General features: G+C 36.0%; 1 long non-coding RNA gene across 1 annotated transcript in view; it reads right to left on the bottom strand.

Annotated features, from left to right (window-relative positions):
* LOC132683414 (uncharacterized) overlaps nucleotides 1-26277 on the bottom strand; it is a 236872-nt gene that overhangs the window by 207506 nt on the left and 3089 nt on the right. The window lies entirely within an intron of this gene.

Here is a 26277-nt window from a genome sequence, read left to right as displayed (position 1 = left end):
ACTCTAAGTACCAAAAAAAAACATACAGCTGACGAAGTTGCATATCAGTAAGTTGTACTTATTGGTTGGTACTGACAACCAAGAAGTCAGAAGCTAACATTGACCTCTCAGATACCATGGCACAATATAAAAAGCATAGACTTTAGAGTCAAACAAGTTAGATTTTAACTCAACACCAAGAACAAAACCAAAACAAAACAAAACAAACCCATAATACAAATAATCCAATTAAAAGTGGATGGAGGACTTGATTAGACATTTTTCCAAAAAAGATATACAGATGGCCAACAGACACATGAAAAGATGCTTAGCATCACTAATCATCAGGGAATGCAAATCAAATCCACAATGAAATGTCACTTTATACCTGGCAGGATGGCTAGAATCAAAAAGACAGGGGGGCCTGGGTGGTTCAGTTTGTTAACCATCTGACTCTTGATCTTAGCTCAGGTCATGATCTCACAGTGGTGAGACTGAGTCCCATGTCTGAGCCCCCATGTCAGGCTCTGCACTGAGGGTGGAGCCTGCTTAAGATGCTCTCTTCATCTCTCTCTGCCCCTCCCCCGTTCACATGCACATTTGTGCTCTCTGGCTCTCTCTCTTAAAAAAAGAAAAAAAAAAAGACAAAAAATAACAAATGTTGGCAAGGATGTGGAGGAAAAGGAACCCACCTACACTGTTGGCAAAAAGGTACATTGTGCAGTCACTGTGGAAAACAGTATGGAGGTTCCTCAAGAAATTAAAAATAGAAATACCACATGATCTAGCAACCTCACTACTGGGTATATACCCAAAGACAATGAAAAAACTAATTTGAAAAGATATATGCACCCCTATGTTTATTGTAGCATTAATTACAATAGCCAAGATATGGAAGTAACCGAAGTGTCCATCAATAGATGAATGGATTAAGAAGATGTAGTATAGATATATAGTGGAATATTACTCAACCACAAAAAAGAATGAGATCTTGCCATTTGCAGCAACATGGATGGATATAGAAGGTATTATGCTAAGTGAAATAACTCAGACCGAGAAAGACAAATACCATGTGATTCTTATATGTGGAAACTAAAAAACAAAACAAATGAACAAACAAACAAAAGCAGAAGATATACCCATAAAAACACAGAACAAACTGGTAGTTGCCAGAGGGGAGAGAAGGGGATGGAAGGATAAGAAATATGGGTGAAGGGGAATAAGAGGTACAGGATTCCAGTTATGGAAGAAGTCATAGAAATGAAAGGTAAAGCATGAGGAATATAGTCAATAATATTATAATAGTGCTATATGGTGACAGATGGTAGTTATACTCGTTTTGAGCATACCATAACTTACAGAGCTGTCCAATTGCTATGCTGTACCCTTGAAACTAATATAACATTGTGTGTTAACTATACTTCAATTAAAAAAAAATTTTTAATGTTTATTTTTGAGAGAGAGAGAGAGAGCCAGAAAGAGAGGGAGACAGAGGATCCGAAGCAGGCTCTACACTGTCAGCAGAGCCCGATACGAGGCTCAAACCCATGAACCATGGGACCATGACCTGAGCTGAAGTCAATCACTTAACCAACTGAGCCACTCAGGCGTCCCCCCAAAATTTTTTAATTAAAGAAGTCTGAGTTTATCACCTTGGGCTTGCCACTTATGTTCTGTGAAATCTTGAACAATGTGTTTAACCTCACAGAGCTTAAGTTTCTTCTTCAGTAAAATGATGCAGTATAGCCCAACCTGCTGGTTGCTATAGGATTCAAATAGAAATAAAGTGCCTTACAAACAGCAGGCACTTAATAAATGCTAGCTAAATATCCAAACCAAACCAAAGTTTGGTATAGTTAATATGATGTTTAATTTAATGTGTCAATTTAGAACATGTTTTTGGATGAGATTAACATTTAAATTGGTCAATTTTGAGTAAATAGATTATTTATGAGGACAGGTCTCATGAAATCAGGGCTGAACAGAATAAAAAGAGCACCTACCCTGAGCAAGAGGGAACCTGAGCAAGAGGGAATTGTCTAGCAGATTGTCTTCAGATTTCATCTATACCACTGGCTCTCCTGGGTCCCAGCCTGCTAGCCCACACTGCAAAAGCCAATTCCTTATTCTCTCTCTCTCTCTCTCTCTCTCTCTGTATATGTGTGTACACACACGTGCATGCGCACACCACACACACACGTTTATGTTTATATATACACATCCTATTACACACACATCCTCTCCCCCATTTACATATGGATATATATATAAACACATATATTCATACCCTATTAGTTCTATCTCTCTAGAGAATCCTGACTAAATATTCTTCAATTGTCTGATGAAACAGAACAATAAATTTTAGATCTAAATAAATTTTAGACCTGGGGAGCTGGAGGATAGGATTGTAGGTAAAGCAGGCTTGAAACTGAAGGAAAAATACCAAGTCAGGCCTAAAATATTATAGGCCTAAAGACAATCTCAGTTTGGGGCAACCACTTAGAAAAAGGCTCAGAGAACGTGGATAAAAGCGGTGGGGGGAGTGAGGCTGCCAATAGAGAAGCTGAAAAAATTCCACAGACAGGCTGTGTGGGGCAAATCTGATGATTGCTCCTTTTGTAGTATAAGAATTCCAAATATCAATTTGAAAGTGTTTAATTAAGGCTCAGAGAAGATAGGGGATGGTTGAAACAACTGCCTATTGAGTGGTAAGACCAAAAGAATATTCTAAGGCAGGGCTCTCTAATCAGCAAAATTTGGAGGTCTCCTTACAGGTCAACTCTCAGACAAAGTCTAGCAGCTCAGAGAGATCCTCCCCATGCAGGGTCACCTAGCCAGTGACCATAGGTCTGACTACGTTTATGAGAAGGCAACAGGTCTCAAGGTCTGCTAAATAAACAAAATCTAAGAGTAGGATTTCTGATATCTTAAGTATACTTTCACCATGTTTCCTGATTCCCAGGGAAAATCTCTGATACAATTTAGATCACTGAGATGATGTTTCTGTCAAAATGTTTGCTTGGTTCAGGACCATACATTTTTGTTGCAACTGATCAACAATCCATGCAGTCAAGTTTGTTCCATTCATGAATCAGCATATCAGAATTTTTTAAGTCACTCTTATTTTGGCCCAACACCAATTGATTATTGGCCTTATTGAATACATCAATCCATTATTAGGCATTTGTACATAAAAATGTATAGTCAAGGTTTCCCAGAGAAACAGATCCAATTGGGTGTATCTGTGTGTGTGTGTGTGCACAGACAGAAAGGGTGGGAGGAAGAAAAGGTGGGAGAGAGGGAGGGAGGGAGATACTCATGTGATTATGGAGGCTGAGAAGTCCCATGATCTACCATCTGCAAGCTGGAGATCTGGGACAGCTGAAGGTATAGTTTAGTCCAAGACCAAAGGCCTAAGAATCAAGGGAACTATGGTGTAAGTCTCAGTCCAAGGGCATGAAAGACCAATATGCCAGTTCAAGTAGTCGGGAGAAAGGGCAAATTCTCCCATCCCCTGCCTTTTTATTGTATTTAGGCCCTCAATAGATTGGATGACACCATACACACTGGCAAGGACAAACTGATTTACTTAGTGAACAAATCAAATGCTAATCTCACTCAGAAATATCCCCACAGACACACCCAGAAATATTGTCAAGTCAAGTGCCCAGGCATGCCATAATCCAATCAGGTTGACATGTAACATGAACCATCAGAAAGAGTTTAGGTTTCTGGGGATCTTATTTTATTCTAAAGACCTTTAATCTAAGACCTTTTGAGAAAAGCTGTAAAGTTGAAGACTGATGCTGCTGCTAATAGGGGGTCATTTAAATTGTTACAGTCTTTGCCAGAGGCTAGGAAACTTTTTCTGTAAAGGGCCAGATGATAACATTTTAGGCTTTGCACATGATAAGGTCTCAGCTACTCATCTTTGCCTTTGTAGCACAAAAGCAGCCAGAGACAATACATAAATGAAAGAGTGTGAGTGTACCCTAACTTTTATTATGGACCCCAAAAATTGAATATTATGTAATTTTCACATATTACAAAAGATTGGGGTTTTTTGTTTTTGTTTTTGTTTTTTTTTTTTTGTATATTTTACAACCATTTAAAAATGTAAAAACCATCCTTAGCTCACAGGCCATACAAAAACAGGTTTGTGAAGTGAATGAATTAATGAATTCCTTTGGTCATTAATGCTTCAATTCTTGTTTTTTAAATATAAAAAGCTTTTCATTTAGCTTCAAAATTACCAATCTAGTTTGTTGATGGTTGTTTGTTTATGCTACTGTTTATAATGACGTCATGTCTGCACTCACAGTATTTTGGGCTATAATTTTGCGCTGACAGGTCTTCAAGGCAAGCATGAAGTGTAGTTCTAATATGAGTCATTCACACTTCTATTATTAAAAGTTATATGAAATTCACTCCTGGGATGAGGGGTGGAGGATAGAGACGGAAGGTTAACACTTTATTATTACCTCCAAGTTCTTATTCCACTGGAAAATGGTCAAAAGATTTGAGAGCCATCATATTTGCAAAAGATGTGCTTTGTGAATTTTAGGGATATGTATCTTTGAGTTGACACTCTTTGGTTCAGGGCTCATAGACATTTCACTCATGCTTCTTCTCTACTCTAAGACTAGACTTTCAGAACATTTCTGCTAAGCCTTACCTCAGCTCCACTTGAAGTGAAGTAACTGGTACCAGCTGCTTCTAAGGCAAGATATGAGGAAGAAAAAATCCTCGCCATTCAAGATAATGCTTCCAAGTCATCAGTTCTCTGTGTATTTTGTTTTTACAGACATGCAGGTATCAAATGGAGCTCCAGGAATGATGATGCAAACCTCCAGGTCTTAAAAGCAGACAGACTAATGTGAGACCTGAGCAAGACATCCTTTAAATATGTCAGGAATGAGGTGCCTGGGTGACTCAGTTGGTTAAGCATCCAACTTCGGCTCAGGTCATGATCTCATGGTTCATGAGTTTGAGCCCCACATCGGGCTCTGTGCTGACAGCTCAGAGCCTGGATCCTGCTTCAGATTCTGTGTCTTCCCTCTCTCTCTCTGTTCCTCCCCCTCTCACACTCTAGCTCTCATTCTCTCAAAATTAAATAAACATTTAACAAAAATTTTAAAAAATGTCTGGACTACTAATCTGTACTCAACAGATTCAGATACAGTTTTGGTCTAATTAACCTCTGTATTTCTAGCACTTAATCAAGAAAGATCCAATTCCAATGACTCTTATTTTAAACTATTTCACTAAGGGCAGCATTAAGGTAATTTAGGTAAAAACAAAATTTAAACAAAACAAGGAAAAAGAGTGTTAATTACTTTAGGGAAATGTGTAAACTTCCTCTTCATTGAGTGTTCAATGGTTATTTGTTCTAATTGCTCTTTAGTGAGTATTTATTGTGCACATTCACAAGCTGCTCATTAGAATTGCTGATTTGATGATAAGAGGAAAACTGCAAACTACCAATAAGTTTACCAGATATAGAGAATCCTGTAATCCTTTATGTCCTCAACTCTTTTGGCAACCTCTGCACAAAGAAGTTTTCAAAGAATCTCAAGACAGGATTCTGCCAAACCCCACCCTGATACTCTGATATGTACTCAGAATTTAACTTGCAAGTTTTACAGACTGTCCCAGTTTGCAAAGTTGAAAGAGGTGACTAAATTGTTCCTGACACTATAACAAGCCCTTGAAAAGAGATAATCTTGTCAAGCTGTGATGTCTAGTCATCGCAAAAAAACTTAAGGAAAGGAAGCTTTTTTTATAACTGTGGAAGTGTTTATAGAGAGATGCTTGAATTTAACTGTCATTCATTTTCTTTTCTTCTTTTTCTTTCTCTCCTTTTTTTTCAAGAAAGAACATTAAAGTGCTGACAAAAAAAAAAGAAAGAAAGAAAAAATCTGTTTTGCCTTCCATCTTTGGCCTGATACCAGTTAACATATCTCAGAGAGGTCTTCTTTTTGTCCCCACCTATTCAGACTCTACCTGTTCTTCAATTCCAGCTGAAGCCCTCCCCCATCCAACTTTAGCCTGAGTCAGCTTCTTAATACACCAGCCCATATCGATTCCCTTTTCTTCTAAAGCAGCATTGTCTCTGGTGCTCATTATATCTCTTATTTCTTGGTTGTTTTGCTTGTACTGAACTATTTCTTTTCTCCATAATCAAGAGGGCTAGAAGAGTGCTTTATTTCTTTTCAAACCAGGAGAGGGGTAGTATGAGGAGCTACTGTGGGAACGTGGACACAGATGGGAGGAGTGAAAGATTGCCCAGAGAAGATTCCCCAAAGCATTACATTCTCTCATTGCTAGGCCACTGCTGAACCCAGTGATCCAGCAAAGGCTCTGGTCTCATTATCTTTTTTCTACCTATATCTACAACTCTCTTTTTGAAAGTACATCCACCTTATGCTCAATCCTTTTGGTCCTTCTTCATTGATAAGATTTCCTTTCTTTTTCATTAAGGGTAGAAAGAGCTGGGCTAGAAACAAGTCTGTTACAGGTTTAATGGGTACTCTGATGTATTTTTATTTTTCTCTTACACCTCTGTATTATGTATGCTGTGGTGCCACTGAGTAAGGATTGGTTCCAGGTCACTGGTTGGCAAACCTGTACTCCATTTCTGGAGTGATATTTCACTTGCAGACTTCACTGTCTGTTGAGCAAGAATGTTATTTGTGTCAGAACAGAAGATAAATAAACAATAATGCAGCAGACGTTCAACCCAGGGGTTTTTGTGTTCTGTAAGCAAGTGGTAATAGTATATCCACTTTATAAGTAGCTGTCTGAGGCTAGAGAAATTTTACATATATAAAAAGCATAGAAATAAACTTTCAGAAATGAACAGATATTTTATCTCACAAGGGAAACTAGGATTTTTAAAAGGCACTGTTCTTACATAGTCACAGTCAGAGGCATCTTCCCTTATTTGGAGGTAAAGAATTAAACACAGACATACAGGCAGAAAAGACAGAATGAAAGCACAGTATAGACATTGAAAGAGTGAAAGAATACATGAGCCTTATCACTCAAGCCACATTGACTATGAAATATAATGCTGTCAGAGCGCTCTGAAATCCTCTTTATAGGACACATATTGAGGCTGTGAAAAAGGCTGTGTAAACACTAAGGCTTTTGCATCACTGACAGTATTTTTAACTATTTAACATTTTGTTATTTTGGATTTTAAGTTCCCCTTCTTCCCCTCCTTTTTTTTTTTCTTTTGGATAGAAGAGTAGCTCCTAGAAAGACAAAAACCACTTTATGCATTCTTTTAATTGTTTTGAATCTTCTATATGATATTTTTTGGCCACAAAAAGATATTCCACCATTCTCAAAGATGTGAGGCAGAAAAACACAGGGAAGTAAAGCATAAAGATCTTTGAGTGGCTCTGGATACAAATTAGGCAATTCAAATACAATTTGAATATATATAGAAATAGATATATAGAGACAAATAGAGAGGGAAAGAGGAGGGAGAATACAAAGTCATATCTGAGTTTGGGCAGGCTGGTCAAAGAGGAAAATGCCAAGGGATTGTGCCCTGTTACTGCTCCTGCCACTGACCCATGACACACTATGCTTTTCTTTCAAGTTCTGCAAAACACCTCATAAAGACAGATGGTTCCCTTGGTGCATCTCCCTATGAAAGTTTTTGCTCTTTTGTTTTGTTATTTAAGTTGGTGACATAATTCTGATGTTGTCTGTCTTAAAAGATCAGTAACTACAGGGCTAGGCTTGGCAAAGACATGCTATGATTTAGATTTCCGTGTACCTAGTCTCATTTCTGTCCCATAATTAGATGGGAATCTGCTTTTCTAAGGAGAGATACTCCTTGTACTGGTATCATTTATATCTGTTTTTGTTTACTGGTTCTCAAATCTTAGTGTGCATAAATACAACTCAGAGGAGTCCATCTGAAACACAGGTTACAAGTAACCCATCTCATCGATGCTGATTCAGTGGGTCTAGGATAAGAATTTTAGTTGGTTCTCTAGTTATTGTGATGCAGAATGTTATAAGATCATACAATGAGCAAAACTGGCTTAGTGAATTTAAGAAAATGCATTCCCTTTCCTAAGTTATGTGTGTATATTAATTGCTATTTTCTATTGTGGAATACAATTTTTATGTCCCTCTACATGGAATTACAGATATCATAGCTGTGGGAAATATTTAGGAGCAAAGTAAAAGTCTACCTGATATATGAAGGTTATAGTGGTTTAAAGAAAAGTTTTTAAATGGTGTTAAAATATGTATTTCTTCCAGAAAGCATTTTTCTAACATCTTAAACAGAAAACAATCAGGGGTCAGTCTTATTTGTACAATGCTGCCTCTGACTATGACTATATAAGAACAGTATCTTTTTTTATCCTAATTTCCTTTGTGAGATAAAGTGATATCTGTTAGCAACAACAACAACAACAACAAATACTGTGAATAAATCACTTTGGAGTAATTATCTAGGAAATGGCCATCATCCCTCCCCATCCCACCACTTGGTGTTTCATACCCATGCCATATTCCCAGGTTCTCTGGGTTCAGAAAGCAACAGCTGTCTGAGCAACATCCATCTGTGGCACCAGAGACAAAAAGCAGGTAGAAGGGACATTATGAAGGAAGAATTGATTATGAAGGAACAGCCTTCAGTTCTTCCTGACTGGAAGGATAGGAGAGCCTTGGGAGAGATTTAAAGTCCTACTTAAATCAGACATTTCAAGCTGAGTGATAAAGAGAATCATGACACCACCAACAGAAATAGAAAGGAGACTGATTTTGAGAGCAAATTGATGTGTTTCAAAAGATATGAAATTTTCAAATTGATGACAGGATGGGATGCCTAAATAGAAATGTCTAACAGACAACTGCAGATACAATACTAAAGCTAAAAAGAGGGGGAAGCGCTGGAGTTGGTGATTTGATTATTTTCATTTATGCAATGGTTTGGATAAAATGGATAAAACATCTGAAGGGAAAGAGTGAAGAAAGACAATCAAAGCATATGGCTCTAGACCCTTAAGGTAAGGAAAAGAGAAACCAATGAAAGGAACAGGAGAATAATAGTGAGAGAAATTGGATAAGAATTGTGGTAGCTCTGAGTAGAAGTCAAGAGATGAAGAAAATAAAAAAAAAAAGAAAATTTCAGCTGCATGAAGCACAAGAAAAAAAGACCAATGAAAATGAAGACCAAGAAAAAAATTAGGCTTATAAGTTTGGAAGCTATTAATATTTTTCAGTAGAGCCAGATTTTAGGACAGTGAGGAAGTCAAAGAGGAGTGATATCAGCACTGCCCAAGAGAAATATGTGTATCACATATGTATTTTAAAATATTCTAGTAGCTACATTAAAAAGTAAAATTAACAGAGGAAATTAATTTTAATAATGTATTTTGTTTAACCAAAATTTCAATTTGCAATCAATAGAAAAAATATTGAGAATTTTACATTCTTTGTATCTTCCGTCATCTTCAAAATTTAGTGTATACTTTTACATTTGTAGCACATCTCAATTGGGTTGCTACATTTCAAGTGTTTAAGGGCCACACATGAATAGTAGCTTCTTCATTGGATAACTCAGAGCTGAGAAAGTAAACATATCCCATGCAATATGGTAAAGACAGGAATGGGTCATCGAAGCCAGTAATCAATGTTGGAAGTGGGGATAAAGTAGCCTAAATGGATTATCTGAACCTGGGATGAGAAATGGGAGAACAGTGGCAGATAAAGGCCTCAAAAATGACACTAGGGAGCAATGAGTAGACCTCTTTTGGTAGTTCAATACACTAGAGGGAGAAGGAGAAATGGGGATAAGACAATGTAAATAGGTTAAGGGGAAGGTAGCTCTATTGGAGAGAATCATATCTAAACTATGTTTAAGGAAATATTTCATTACAAGTAACAGTAGTATGGAAATTAATGAAGACCAACTAAATGTAACTCGCAAAGGCTATTCAGTGCTTGCTATAGCAAAGGAGTTAGCCACTATTATTTGCATTTTGACAGAGAGAGACTCAAAGACAGGCAGATGACTGGGAAAGCTTTATAGTGGAAAAAAGGAAAAGCCTTCACATACGCCTTGAACAGAGGCTGTTGGCCTCGGGAAGCCATAAGCTAGCTAACTAGAAGTGGAAGATCCTATGTAATTGGTTAGGAGTACATGTTTAGCTTTCTCTGGTTGGTTCTAAACTGGAAACAAGGGGAAAATTAGGAAATTAGTTATTAGTTATTAACCAAGTTCTTGCCATTTGGGGCAGATTGTAACAGGGGTTATTTTTGGTTTCCTTGATTGTTACCAGAGATAGCAGTCTGACTTCCTATAAGTCCGATTTATAAAAGCCAGCTTCTGTAGATAACAGGTTAGTTTCCTGCACAAGATGTTGCAAATTATGGATCAGAATTCTATTCATATATATGGTCTGGCCAATGTTTATTTGTATATTCAGTTTCTCAGTAGACTTGCTTCTATTATTCATGGGAACACTGTCCTTTCAAATTTAGTATAGCTCAGGAAGGTCATACATTAGAAGTCAAAAGACCTGGGTAATCTCTATTCTTCCATTAATTAGCAGTATTCCCAAGCTCATCATTAAATTTCCCTATACATTAAGTATACTCATCCAAAAATGAAATAAAATGTTATCAAAAATTACATAACAAAGGCAAAAAGACTGACAGAAAGAAGAAAGATGTCAACCACAAAAGAGAAAATTAACAATGTTTCAACATAAACTAAATGTAATAAAACAAGAAATTATAGACACATAAAACTTTTAAATTCAGTCTAAAAATGAACAAGCAACAGAAAGATGTTAAGTAGTTAACCAAACATTGGGAGAAATTAAAAAAGACAAAATTACATAAAAAATTAAGACAAAATTATAAGATGTCTATGTACCAACACAGGCAATAGGTGAGAGTCAAAGGATATCATCTGAAACTCATGAGCTAAATAAAAGCCTAAGTAAGGGATGGTAATACTAAGGGCATTATATAAAAAAAGTATTACAATTAGTATAAAAGTAACCACAAGAACAAAGACTATAAACCTTCCTAAATATCAAAAGGAATATAAAAAAGGACAAAGGGAAAATGACAAGTGTGGATGACAGAGACCAAAATTACCAATGATATTAACAAATTCAAATGGACTTAATTAACATATTAAAAGAAAAAGCCTGGGTGGCTCAGTCGATTAAGTGTCTGACTTCAGCTCAGGTCATGATCTCAGGGTCTGTGAATTCAAACCCTGTGTCAGGCTCTGTGCTGACAGCTCAGAGCCTAGAGCCTGCTTCTGATTCTCTGTCTCCCTCTCTCTGTCTCTGCCCCTCCCCCTCTTGCTCTGTGTCTCTCTCAAAAATAATAAACATTAAAAAAATTTTTTATAAAGAAAGAAAGAAAAGAAAACCCAACTCCATGCTATATATAAGAGAAACCCATAAAACAAAATAATCCAGAAGCTTTAAATATAAACAGATGGGCAGGGGTGCCTGGGTGGCTCAGTTAGTTAAACATCTAATTTTTGATTTCAGCTCTGGCTATGATCTCACACTTTCGTGAAATCAAGCCCTATGTAGGGCTCTATGCTGACAGCATGAAGCCTGCTTGGGATTCTCTCTCTCCCTTTCTCTCTGCCCCTCCCCTGTTCACACTCTCTCTGTCTCTCTCAAAATAAATAAATAAATTTAAAAGGCCTGAACAACATAATCAACAAAATAAATTATATGAATATATATCAGATTTTATATCCCCAAAATAGAAAATATATCTTCAAGAGCAGATAAGCTTTCATGAAGATAGACCATATCTTATGGTCCAAGAAAATCTCAATGAGCTTCTTAAAGTAGAAATGATCAAAGATAATTCTCTCATATGAAAGTACAGATATTAGGGTCGGCTGGGTGGCTCAGTCAGTTGAGCATCTGACTTTTTATTTCAGCTCAGGTCATGATTCCAGGGTTGTGGGATCAAGCCCTGCTTTAGGCTCCACACTTAGCATGGAGCCTCCTTAAGATTCTCTCTCCCTGCTCACATGTGCTGTCTCTCTCTCCAAAAAAGTTTTTAACAAATGGCATAGATACTAATAACAAAACCACAACATAAGCAGGCCTTTCTATCTCAAGTTAAATAACTATTTAACAACTTGATTCAAAGGAGAACTGAAATTTCAAAATTAAATTTATAAAAGTAATGGTAATGAAAACACTATATATTAGAATCAATGAGATACAGTTAAAGCAAAGACCAGAGAAAAGAATCATAGCTTTGTATGGTTATACACACAAAAAATGAAAGAAGTAAAATAAATATCTACTTGAATTAATAGACATTCCTTGCTCTTAAACAGTATTTTTTTAATATCACAACAATGTCAATTCTTCATGAGTAATATAAAATTTAACTCTAAGGTAGTTAAAAATAAACAACACAGAATGAGGGAAATATTTAAATAATGGCAAAAATAATGAGTTATAAACAAAAAAAGTAGAATGAATAAACAAATAAAAATGCTGGTTTTTTAGAAAGAACTAACAACATACAGAATCCACTAGCTAATTAATCAAGCAAAACAGAACCACAAAAATACAAAATAAAAATAATAAGGAAATAACTATAAAAAAAGAAAACTTTGGGTGCCTGGGTGGCTCAGGAGGTTAAGCATCCGACTTCACCTCAGATCGTGACCCAGATAGTGAGTTTGGGCCTGCATCAGGCTCTGTGCTGACAGCTCTGAACCTGGAGCCTGCATCAGATTCTGTGTCACCCTCTTTCTCGGCCCCTCCCCCATTCATGCGCGTGCGTGCGTGTGTGTGTGTGTGTGTGTGTGTGTGTGTGTGTGCGCGCGCACGCGCGCTCTCTCTCAAAAATAAATAAACATTAAAAAAAATTTTTTAAAGAAAACTTTTAAAAATTGTAACATATTGTATGGTACAACTCTGTGCAAATAAACGTGGATGTCAACCAATGAAACATACATTCCAACAACTGACCCTAATAGATATAAAATGTCAAACTAATTTCCATAAAACAAATAGAGATAGTTAATCAAAACACTAGCACACAAAAACACAAAGCCAAAATAGTTTCACAAGGGAATCCTAGCAAACTTCCAAAGATCAGGTTATCCCAACAATCCTATGTTCCAAAACATAGGAGGGTAAATCTGCCTATTCTAAATAACTCTTTAACGTGGCCCTATGATCTACTCCTATTACCATTGACTGTACACAGAGTCTCATAATCTTTTACTTGGACTCTCCATTCTAATTTTTCCTACAAGCTGATGCTATGGTGTTACTTTTTTGAAGAAAAAGAGAAAAAGAAAGAAAGAAAGAAAGAAAGAAAGAAAGAAAGAAAAGAAAGAAGAAAGAAAGAAGAGGGAGTGAGGGGGGAAGGAAAGAGAGAGAGGGAGGAAGAGGAAAAGAAGAGAGGGAGGAGGGAGGAAGGAAGAAAGGGAATATGACCACATTTTTTTAATTTTCCCAGTCTAAATGTACTGGTAATTAAAGTTATAGGTGTGAAAACTACAACTAGGAAAACTCTATCATCTTAAACATATTCTGTCTAAGAAACCTGATTATCAATTCAGATTTTGGACATGTGGGGCTTAAGGGACCTTTGGTACATCCAGGAAGTTTCTTTGGAAGACATTATAGAATTGAAAAGATGGCTGAGGATGTAATTCTAGAAGACATATCAGAGGAAACTGAAAGGGGAAAAAAAGAGAATTTAATGGGGGAAAGTTGAGGGTATGAGACAGATTTTCCCAATGATTTTGTGGGGCAGCCAGATAAGTAATTATGTTTATTTTGAGAACCGTGTCCCAGAACTTGTAGCTAAGGTCACATGTCTAGCATGTGATATAGACAGGACTAAACCCCAGATTATAGATTTCCATGACCAGCATTCCATATACACTGCCTCTTTCTTCATCTAACTGTCCTCAGTAATCCTGACTTCTGAAATGTCATGGCTTCTAATGCTGCCTTGTGTTGATAGCCCACTTCTCTCAGATTATACTCTCCTTAAGAGCAGAAACCATATCTTACTGTACTTTTTAATCAACAGTTACCTAGCACAGTGAAGCACTAATCTCTATTATGAACATTTGTGTAACATTATTATTATAGTACATATTTTCTTAAATTTATTAGATTTCCCTGAAAACTGGCACATATTTTTTAAGCTATTTTGCTGTTGATAAGAGATCGAGAGGAAGTATGCTACAGATATAACATGATATACATAGCAACCTTACTATAGCTTAGATTTTTTTTCCTAGGTCAAGAGCAATTTCAAATATTTTATTGCATTATCACCATCAATAGATGATGTGATTCAAAAAAATATGGCAACCATATCTTTATTATTAGTTCAAATTGTCCAAATGTGAAAGTCTTGCTATAAGTGAAGAGCCAAGAAAACCAGATGAGGTGAAAAGTATCTTGATTAACGTAGTAAAGTGTCCTCAGCTCAAAGCATAAATAATATTGTGCTTCATCTTAACTACTTAATATACTCTATGCCTTCAGACTAATGTTGAATAACCAGCTATTGTTAATCTTTTACATATGTTCAGTATAGTTAATTTCTTAAAATATTCTATCACTAAAAAAGTTCATCAGCAGTCAACACTCAGATTAATTAAAGAGAAGGCTAACCATGGTAAAAATCTGAATGATAAATAATGTTAAAGTAATCTTACTAAATATACAGACTAATTATGTGACACCTAGTTGAGGTCTTCAAAAATCGCTTCAATGAGTAAATCTGAAATTAGCATATTTGTAGTTGTATCCTTCCAAGGTATATAAAGGCCCATGGAAAGTTTGTTCTCTTAAGTAGTTTTAAACATATACCTGAAATTTTGTTAATACTGTCAATTTGCTTAGGAAATTCTTTTTATGTACATGGTACAACAGAAAATTGTGACCAAGTAATTACAAGATATAAACTCAGAGTGTAAATGAATGCTTTACTTGCATATAAATTGCTGCCATTTAATTTGGCATGCATTTCTAGATTACTTCTTTATTCATTTATTCACAGAAATTCAAGAAGTCCTTTTTCTAGGACCTGGAAAAGTGAAAATGGAAATTTGTGAGAGCACTGTAATGCTTACACATAGCTACCATGGATAATAAAGAAGGATTCTACCATGTTTGCATTAAAAGGAAATTTCTGGGAGTGACAGACTGGAAAAGAATCCAAAATCTAAAAATAAGTCCCAGTTAATATAAATACCAACAGCCCTAACTTCTCTTCACCAAAGACTTACTAAAATTCCATGCATTGAAAAAAATTGGAACTCTTTATCTTGATGCTCAATTGAGCATTCATTACGAAGAAATAAATATGCAAATGGAAAATCTGATAGTGTCTTCTAAAACTACTGCATTTTCCTTTTATTTTGAAGACCAAGATACACAGAGTAAGTATCACTCAGGTCCAACTAGGAGGAGATGGCTCACTCAAACTGGATAATTGAGGACACTTTAATAGACTACAAAAGCATGGGAACTGTTACAGGAAATTGATTAGGAATAACGCTTTATGGCAGAACTAGCAATTGTGAAGAAGTATTATTATCCTACATTTGATGGTATGGAGGGAGAAAATGGTTACTCAAACCTGGAAAGAGAAGGGCACTGGGGAAGGTCTATAGCCTTTGTAAGAGGGACTAGACTGGCCAACTTATTATCATCTACCAGGGAGAGCCCCGAGGGAATAAAAGCCCTGGATTTACTCTACTGGGAGATTTCCATCAGCTGAACATAACCAGAAGCCACAGGGCAAAAGAACTCTTTGATATAGTCCAGATAGGTCAGTACCTTGGGGCACAGAGAGTGAAGAGTACATAGTGAATCTGAAGGGCAAATGAAAAATACTCAATGTACTACTCTTTTGCTGCAGGTAACAGAAAATGTAACTCAAGCTCATCTAAGCAAACAAGGAAATGTATTGATTTATGTATCTGAAAACTATAGATGTAGTTCTATATTCAGGCCCAGCTTCATCCAAGATCTCAAAGGATGCAACTGGGGCTCAGTATCTTTCCATCTCTTAGCTCTGTTCTCTTCCATGTAGACTTTATTCAAAGTTTCTATGTGGTGGCAAAATATATGATAGCAATTTAAGATTGAAGTCCAGAAAAAACAGTAAAAACTAAAGTAAAAAACACAAGGTTCTTTCAACAGTTTAATCAGAATTCCTGGGCTTGATTCTTACTGGCCAAATCAAATCACTGTCCATTCCTAAGCCAATCAAATTTATCAGAAGAATGAAATATGATGACTGGTCTATACTAAGTCACATGCCTATCCTTAGACTCAATAATATAAGATACCCAAAGCCCAAGGACAGAGCATGGGGGAAAGGTAGGTACTGTTAACAAAATTAGGAAAAATGGATCCTAGGCAGCTAAAAGACAACAAATGACCACTAAGGCCTATTTGGTAACTCAGTTTGCTTCTCAGCTCTCAATTATCGTGGCATTCAAGGATATATGAATTGATTAGTTTGGACTGATAAAGTTGCATTAAAAAAGTGTAGGGACACCTGGGTGACTCAGTCAGTTAAAGCAACCGACTTTTGATCTCATTCAGGACTTCATCTTAGGGTTGTGAATTCAAGGCCTGCCTGGGTCTTGCTCTGGACATGGAGCCTACTGAAAAGAAAAAAAAGAAAAAAGGAAAGAAAAAAAAAAAGAAAAGAAAAAAGGAAAGGAAAAGAAAGGAAAGGAAAAGCAGTAACAACTTCCACTTTTCTTCTAATTTCCGTATTTTATGCCAATGATGCCATGACATATTTATTTATATGCGTATACTTATATATATGTGTGTGTGTATACTAACACCTATATAAGTATGCATATAAAACTTCCCATCATGCAATAATTTAATTTTTTGTGCTACTAAACATTTATATTAGCTTTCTAGATCTATAAACACTGCAAAATGTAAGTATTCTCTTTAGGTTGCTAATTCCTGAAAAGAAGGAGCCATTTCTGTTTCAGTTGTTAGCTCAATTTTCTTCCCAAACTACCGGCATAGAAGAATGAATTAATAAGTGAATTTGATGTTAATATTGATAAAATTACACTTTGGGGTATTTTTCATCTTTTTTTTTCCCAACATAAATGGTTTTAAACCCCAAATTATCACACTGTCACAGAAATTTAAAGCTGGAAAGGCCTAGATTATTTTAGGAACTGAGAATCAATAAAGTTCAAGTGACCTAAAACTAGACAGCATTTTAAAATCAATCTTGAAGAAATGAAAGTCTATGTCCCAGAGAAATTATAGTATAATAAGGTAATGAGTAGAGCTATTATATTTTAACCAGGGACACTAAATAAACTTGCAGACCATAGTGAATGTTATCATGCAAGTAGTAAGGGACTATTAAGGTTGAACCTAGATGTGTATCCCCTTTACATCATCCTGTTTAGGGAAGACAAGCTTTAGCCAGGTTGATACAGGATTCAGTGCTCTCAGATCACATTGACAGGGTAAGTGGAGTTTTTTATTGCAGCTCTGTATTTGCTGATAAGACAAAGTGAAGAAAGCAAGTACTTAATCACCACATCTCTAAAAGCATACAGAAGACTATTTTTAGCTGTCTAGTGTGTTTTTTACCTTTGCTGTCAATAATGTACCTACATATTAGTTTTTAAATTGCTTACCTACACAAGGTTCATTCCCTTCTCATAGGTTTGTAGGCTTGCTTCATGTTTATTCCTCTACAGAATGAGCACATCTCTAAAATTATCCAGTAATGGATCTAGAGCTAGATGCTTAGAAAAGCAACTGGGGAGCAAGAAATCATTTTTTTAGTCTGTTTAACAAGAAACAAATTGAGATGTACCAAAATGAAAACCTCAACAGAGTATTCTGCACTCCCATATCTACGGGGACACATCCAAGACCCCTAATGGATGCCTGAAACTGTAGAAAGTACTGAACTCTACATGTACTGTGTTTCTTCCTATACATAATACTTATGGGGAAGTTTAATGTATAAATTAGGCATACTAACACATTAACAATAACTAATAATAAAATAGAACAATTATAATAATATGCTAGAATAAAAGTCATGTTAATGTGGTTTGTCTCTCAAAACTGTACTCTACTCATCCTTCTTGAGATGTTACAAGATGTACAATGCCTACATGGTAAGATGAATGATGTAGATATTGTGACTTAGCATTAGGCTATTGAGCTTCTGACCATATATCAGAAGGAGGATCACTGGATTCCTGGCTGCAGTTGACTACGGGTAACTGAAACTACAGAAAGTAAAACCATGGTTAAGCCTTATCCCTCCCCCTGCTCCCACCTTAACTACTGTACTTTTTGAGATTACTGTCCGTCTGTCCTCTTTCTCCTCTCTGGTTGGTATTGGGCTAGAGGACTTAAATAATGTTACTATGACATCCAGGTAGAAGGGTTGTCCACTCTGGATTTTAAGGGGTTTCATTTTTGAAGCTGGTATCCTTGGAGACCATGTTTCTCCACCATATTGATAATCTACTGAAATGTGGCAGCATCCTCTTCTGATCTCTCTCCATCTTCCCTAGGGGTCTTCTCACCCTAGGTGAGACTGATAAAACTCCTACTACAAGTCTGCTCAGTCCTTCTTGCTTGTTGACACAGAGAAATGCTCTTTTTCACATACCTCTTAGATCTAGGATTGCCAGCAGGCACTTGCTGTGTGCCACACCATTGCTTCAGCATCCTCTATACCATTGTTCTCTATACCATTGTGCTATGGTGTAGTGAATCTCAGCAAGCCTACCACAGTCCCAGAGAGAAAGGATGATTCAGAGAATAACCTATCAAATGAAGACAGGAAGAAAAGATTTACCACCACTCCCTCCTCTCTCTATACTTGCCCCCAAATTCATTCTGAGGGAGAAATGCACATAAAATGCTGAAGCTCTTTCCTTGCTTCTCTCTCCATTCCCACTCTAAATCTTTGTACACATTTGTAACAGCTGCTTTAAAAGTCCTTGTCTGTTAATTCTATCATCTCTGTCATTTCTGTTTCTATTGATAGATTTTTTTAACCTAGCTGTGGGCCACATTTTCATGCTTCTTTGCATGTCTGGTAATTTTTGATGGATGTTGGATATGGTGAATTTTATTGTTGAGTGATTTTTCTGTGTTTCATTAAAGGGAGTTGAGTTTTATGCTGGCAGGCAATTAATTTACTTGGAAATTAACTTGATCATTTTTAAGCTTTTTCAACTTTGTTAAGACAAGTCTAGAACAGACTTTAGGACTAGGTTTAGCCCTTCTTAGGGCTAAACCCAAAAGTATACCTTTTTAGGATCTCCATTTAATTCTGTATGTCAACAGGCTTTTCTACCCTAGTTGGTCAGAATGCAAGCATCTTCCAACCACTATAAAACTCTGATGGTTGTTCAGCTTACAGCTTCCCTGTAGTTGTTGTTTCTCTAGACTTGTAGAGTCTCACCCTATATACGTACAGCTTAGTATTCAGTCAAATAGTCAAAGGGACATCTATGCAAATTTCCAGAATTCTGGTAATTCCAGAGGTAAGGTATCAATGTTTGAAAAAGACAAATAAGTAAATAGGTTTATAAACCCTCAGATTGCCCAGAGAATTTCAGCAGTAATATGGTATCAATATGTTCAGTATTTCTTATATAAGATATATTTTTGTTTAATCATTTTTAATATAATCCATCATAACATTTCCTCACAATTCTACTCTCTCTCTCCATGAACACTGGGAAAAGGGATTATGTCAACTGAGAATATTCCATAAAATAAATTTCTAGTAAACGGTATAAAAATTTCACTGACTTGGTTCTTATGTCACTACTTCCAAGGGCCCCTCAAAGACTCTTATACAGTTCAAGAAATAAGTTATCCTTAATTTGGCCAAAAGTAAGAGCCAATGACAAAGGCTTGGAAATATTTTAATTATACAGAGATAATTAATGCAATGGTATTTGTTATTGTGAAATAACTATATAAATATACATAAATATATGCTATACTATATGCTATATAAATATATACTATACTATTATGGATTTTATTCTCCTCTAAATCTTCAAGTTGTAACAAAGATACCTCAAAGGTTCTTTTATTCTGTGAAATTGATAAAAGCTATAAAAATAATCCACTTTTCTTCTATATCTAAATCCACAGACACAGAATAAAGGATCATCAGCAATAACCATTCATGCTACCTTTTTTCATTTTGGCTGTTTTTCTGACTTGTTCATCACTGAACTCTCAGCACCTAGAGCTGCTTGGCACAAATAGATAGGCAATAAACATTACGTGAACAAATGAATTACAACTCTCATATTCATGCTAGACACCATGACACCAATGAAAATTAATACAATAAATTCTGGATCAGAAGCTATTGAAAGGTCTAAGTGTCATAGAAAAAATAACAACAAAATCAAAAACAAAAAAATTTCCTAATATCATAGTGTTTGGTTTTGTTTACTACTGTTGGAGAAAGGGTTAAAAGGTAGCCTCAGAAATGGGTAGGACAGGGTTAACAGAAAAACCCTGGGCTGCTACAATTAGGAGTGATGTTTTATAGTTCAAAAAGGGAAGTCAACTGGAATCAGTGACTCATAAAAAATGGTAGATAATTTTTTACTCAGTGCTTAACATGGAAGTTATCTTGCAGAAATCACTGTGATGGATAAGAAATCTTAAGTTCTACATCTTAGAAGTAGCAAAAATAAAAGTATTACAAGCTTAGAAATTTTGCTCATAAAGGCCCTTAACTGACATTAATTTCAAACCGAGACAGTGAAATGTTTATAATTAATATTATAATTATGATAGAAGTAAGAAGTGGTGGTTCTACTCAGAAAAACACTGGGTATGAACAAGAGTGGAACCCAGTATATTGAACAATGGAGAATTTCTAAACATTCTCAGTTCTTTCAGCTATTCTTCATATAATATGAACGTGGCTGCTTCACCATCATGAGATTGTATTACTCCGAATAAACTTCACTGTCTTAAAATGAGGCATTGAAGTATAACACAATTGTGATGATTAATTTTGTATCAACTTGGCTGGACCATGGTGCCTGGATATGTGGTTGAACATTATTCTGGATGTTTCTGTGAGGGTATTTTGGGATAAGATTAACATTCAAGTTGATGGATTTTGAGTAAAGCAGAATGCTCTCCATAATGTGGGTTGGCCACATCTAATCAGATGAAAGCCTGAACAGAACAATAGACTGACATCTCTCAAGCAAAAGTGAGTTCAGCCAGCAGATAGAGTTTGGTCAGCAGATAGCCTTCAGATCTGAACTGCAACACTGGATCTTCTTTGGTCTCCAGCCCAGTGGCCTTCAGGCTTGAACTGCAGCATCAACTCTTCCTAGGTTTTCAGCCTGCCAGCCCACCCTGCATATTTTGGACTTGCCAGCCTTCATAATCCAATGAGCCAATTCCTTAAAATAAATCTCTTTCTATATGTACACATGCTATTTATCCTGTTTCTCTAGAGAACCCTAATACAACAAGGATACAGATATTTGTCCTATATGCACAGAACCCCTAGAGAACTTAGTCAGAGACACAATGAAATTAACAACAATTAACACAAGATAAAAGACAAAAACCAAATGTAAACCAGGCGAAAAATAAATAAATAAACGGACATATATGACATCCTCGGACCTATCCTTCACTGTGAATGTGATATATACATATAAGTATTTGTATATTGTCATTCATTCAAACATTTATTTAATTCCTGATATTTGCTGGCACTGAGCTAGTTATTATTGAATATAGAGGCATGAACAATACAGATAAGGCCCCACTTCCATGGATCTTAGTGGGAAATAGAGATAATAAGGAAAAAATTTATGATAACTGTTATGGAAATAAATGGAGTGCTATGACAGAGAAGAGGTTACCTTTGGGCTGAGAACTGAAAATAAAAAGAAAATAAAGTGAGGGAAGAACATTTCAGAAAACAGCAAGTACAGAAGTTCTAAGGTTGGGGAAAAAATTGGAATATTTGGAAATATCAGAAAATCTATGTGGTTTAAAAAAAAAAGGAAATCTTTGCAGTTGAATCCTAATGATTTACAGATAGAGCTGAAAATATAATAGGATACATAGGCAGAGACCAAATCATAAAAAAGACTCATAGTGATTTTATTAGGACAAAGAATAGAGCCTTCCTGAACTTGGAAATCAAATTACCTCCTGAGAAAGTAAAACCTGGAAGGATAAAATGGTGTTTGACTAGAGAGTCTGAGAAATACACAGTTCCAGAGTGATACAGTATAGACATACAGAAGGAAGACTGGAATATGATAACTTAAGCTAAAACATAATCAGTGATATTGAACTCTACCTGAAAAAGTAACCCATTAATAGGTCTGAGACAGTCCTTAAAGGTATCTATCCAGCCACCATTTAGTATGTGCATGGTGGGGGTTAGGGGTGGAGGGGAGCAACAGGTTGAGATCTCATTATCTTTCTATCATAGCTTCAACAAAGGTAGTTCTGCAGTTCTTTTTTGTATACTGGGCTTCCATTTTAAGAAAAAATCATTGAAAACTGCTTCAAAAGCAGCAGTTATATATAGAGAGAGAATATAACTGCTAATAAAGAGACAGAGAAGGAGGGAGGGAGAGCGGGAGGTAGGGGGTGCCTACGTGAGCTGAGTATCTGATAGCCTTAGAAATACTCATATAGAGGAAATAAATGCATCAGATTACATACTTTGATGGAATTAGTCATTAACATCACCTAACAGACTGTTTTTGCTCTGATTCCAGGCTCACAAATAAACCTCTGACTAAAATTGGCTTCTTATGGGAGAATATATTGATATTCAATATGAGTTTCTGGTTCACATAGCATCTATATTTCACCATTAAAATATTATCAATATGGTTTCTAAATCAGTGTCTAGCTTGTTTGGTTAGTGTCTATCAGTTTGCTAAGCCTATCTTGAATTTCTACTCTTGAAAAATGGATGCTGGATAAAAGGACTATGTCATGGAAGTGCCACATTGAGACTACCTGAGGCTAACCAGCCAATCTCTCTGTATGACTTCTTTCTTTCTTCCTTTCTCTTTTCTCTTTTTCTTTCTTTCTTTCTCTTTCTTTCTTTCTTTCTTTCTTTCTTTCTTTCTTTCTTTCTTTCTGTCTATGTATTTTTATTTTAATTCCAGTAGAGTTAATAGGTGTACAGTACAGTGATTCAATAGGTCTGGTCTCTTTTCTAGACACAACCAATTGGAACTAGAGAAACTCATTCACTTAAAGAGACCATCCACAGTAGGAACTTACCAGCAATGCAATGTAAAAGGAAAAAAAATTCCATGCAGATTTCATAGAAAAAGACGCAGAGTGGCTTAAAGAGAAACATGAAGTTTTAGCACTTGGATTGTTTTTATCATAGCACAGAGAATGTAAAGGGTCCAGGCCCTCAGTTTTAAAGGTGACAAGAGGCTTGGGAGATTAGATGATCTGCCCCCAAGATGCAGCCTGGACTCCTGGGCTAAACTGTTTCCATTATGATAATTCCCTACCTCATCATAAATAGTTGCTGACACTCTTAATCTTCTTGGAGCCAATGAAACCTCATATTTTCATTCTATGCAATGATGAGTAAATTTCAAAATAAAATTATGTTTCCTAAGACACAAGAGATATTTAGTCTTTTATAAAAGTTTTTCCCTTCTGGGGTGCCTGGGTGGCTCAGTTGGTTGAGTGTTCAACTTTGGCTCTGGTCATGACCTCATGGTTCATGGGTTCAAGCCCTACATTGGGTTCTGTGCTGACAGCTCAGAGCCTGGGGCCTGCTTCAGATTCTATGTCTCCCTCTCTCTCTGTCCCTCCCCTGCTCATGTCTCTTTCTCCCTCAAAAATAAACTTTAAAAAAAATTAAAAGTTTTTCTCTTCTATTATAAGCAATAGTTATTTAGTTAACTCCAATCTCTACAGCAGCTGAAGTGATCCTTTTGTAATCAAAGTCATAACACGTCTTTCTGCTTAAAACCCTGAAACAATGCCCATTCCGCTAAGAGTAAAAGCCAAGTTCCTCCCATACTCTACAAACCGCACTTTCATGCTATGTTCCTGCCACACTATCTTCCTTGCTGTTCCTCAATACACCACATACCTTCCTGCCTTAGACCTTTGTACTGGCTATTCCCTCAGCCTGAAACTCTTTTTTCCCAAAAAAGCTGAATGACTAATTTTTCACCTCCTTCAAGTCTTTGCTCAAATGTCATCTTCTCAGCGAGACCTGCCCTGATCATTCTATTTAAAACTACTAAACCCATTCCTTTGCACTTCCAGTGCCCCTTTCCCAGATTTATTTTTTTCTATAGGTTTTATCACTCTCCAATATACTACATCATTTACTTATTTATTATGTTTATTGCTCATTGTCTCCCTCCACCGGAATATAATCTCTTGAAAGCAGAAATCTTGATTTTTTTTCACTATTTATAGTCCTAAAATCTGAAACAGTGCCCAACCCTCAATAAATAATTGCCAAATTCATTCATTCATTCATTCATTCAATTAATTGCCGTTAGAAATCAGAGTCTATCTACCAATAATCAAATGTCATTTAATCTTTAACCAGATATTCTAGATCTTCCAACGGATTCCATTAAGGAGGTGGCAATATACTAAAACAATAATACATTTCTAGTCTCTGAAATTCCCCTTTGGTGCTGCCACCAATAAAATAAAAAGGAGTTATGGTTTAATAATCAAAAGGTAATCAATTTACTCATTTTCAAAGAAATGTCCAAATTACATTAAAAATGAGTATCAAACCAATCCAGAATGTATTGACAAAGAATACTGTTTATTTAACATCAAATTGTCAATTTTTTGTTATAATCCTGACATGTTCCCTGGCATAGTATTCTGAGAAACTGCCACAAAATGAGAATCTAAGAAATGTGTATGTTTGTATCTTTCTAAGCAGTCCTGACAAAGTACCTGAAGATAAGCACACTGACCTATTCCATGTCAGTATTGCACATATCTTTTCAATTGTTTTTTTCCCCATCATGATGGATTTGTTCTGAAATATCTTCATCCTACTCCCAAGTCCTTTTTGTAAACAAATACAAACACACACACACACACAAATGGCTGGCTTGGAATAACACTGCAGACAGCCACTGTGTATGGTCCAGTATTCCACAACTCTGGGAGTTCCACATACGTCATACATAGGTTATGATGTAAATGTTAACAGTGCAAACACCCCCACTCTTCCCTGGAGTTATGCAGTGTTCACCTCCTGGTCTGTTCAGAACTAATCAGCCTAAATTGTAACTAAAAGTAGTGATCTTTCCTCTTGAAAAATTCAAAATTACAGAGCTAATCAATCAAAGACAATGAGATATGAACTAACTCATATTAAAATAGTATCCTCAAAACATTTACCAATAACTAAAATATGGAGAAGGTGTTAAGAGACATAACTATCTTAAAATGATTCTACATGGTAGGCCACAATACTTGTTTAATTGGCAGTAGGTTTTCTGGTGAATGATAGAAAACTTGATATCCACAATGATCTTACAGCACCCTCGTGTGGATAAATATTTGACAATGTTTTTCTTAATGAGATGTGTTAATCTGTGATATGAAAAAAAAAGAGAGAAGGTGGTATAATCCTTTCAAACAAAGACTACTGAATGAGTGAAACCTTATCAGAAGAAGTCTGAATTATTTCCTTAATAATAAAGATGGATTTTTGGCTGATCTAGCCATACTTTCTTTTAGTATTCCTCATTCTTCTTTAAGTTAACCCAAGGTGACTCCAAATATAATTCTAAATAGAACAAAGTGAATTACCTCCTATGGAAGCAAAGTTGCCTCTTGCACCATATGTCTATGAATGAAACCAAGTGGCCCCATTTTAGGGGGAAAAAAGGTTTATGGCTATTGTAACAAGTTAACATAATAATAGATATTTTTAAAGTAAAATAAATTCCACACATGTACATTTACAACTATATCCTTAAAGAACATGGTTTCAGCTAATCCTCTAGATGGTATGGCATGGTAGAAAGAATACTAAGATAATGTGGATTCTAAAGTTCATTTTTGAACAAATTCTCAACCTTTCTATATCTGTTTTTTAATTTTTTAAATGGCAGAGTAGAAACAGCAGAAGTTACTAGTTGGTGGCTTCCTAGTATAGTCAAGATTCTTTTGGTTCCAAACCATAAATTTACTCAAGCTGGCTTAAGCAACAAAAAAGGATTTTCTTAAG

The sequence above is a fragment of the Panthera onca genome, chromosome C2, assembly GCF_046562875.1.
Source record: "Panthera onca isolate mPanOnc1 chromosome C2, mPanOnc1 haplotype 2, whole genome shotgun sequence".
Lineage (NCBI taxonomy): Eukaryota > Metazoa > Chordata > Mammalia > Carnivora > Felidae > Panthera > Panthera onca.
The sequence above is the reverse complement of the archived record's forward strand: the minus strand, read 5'-3'. Positions and strand labels throughout refer to the sequence as shown.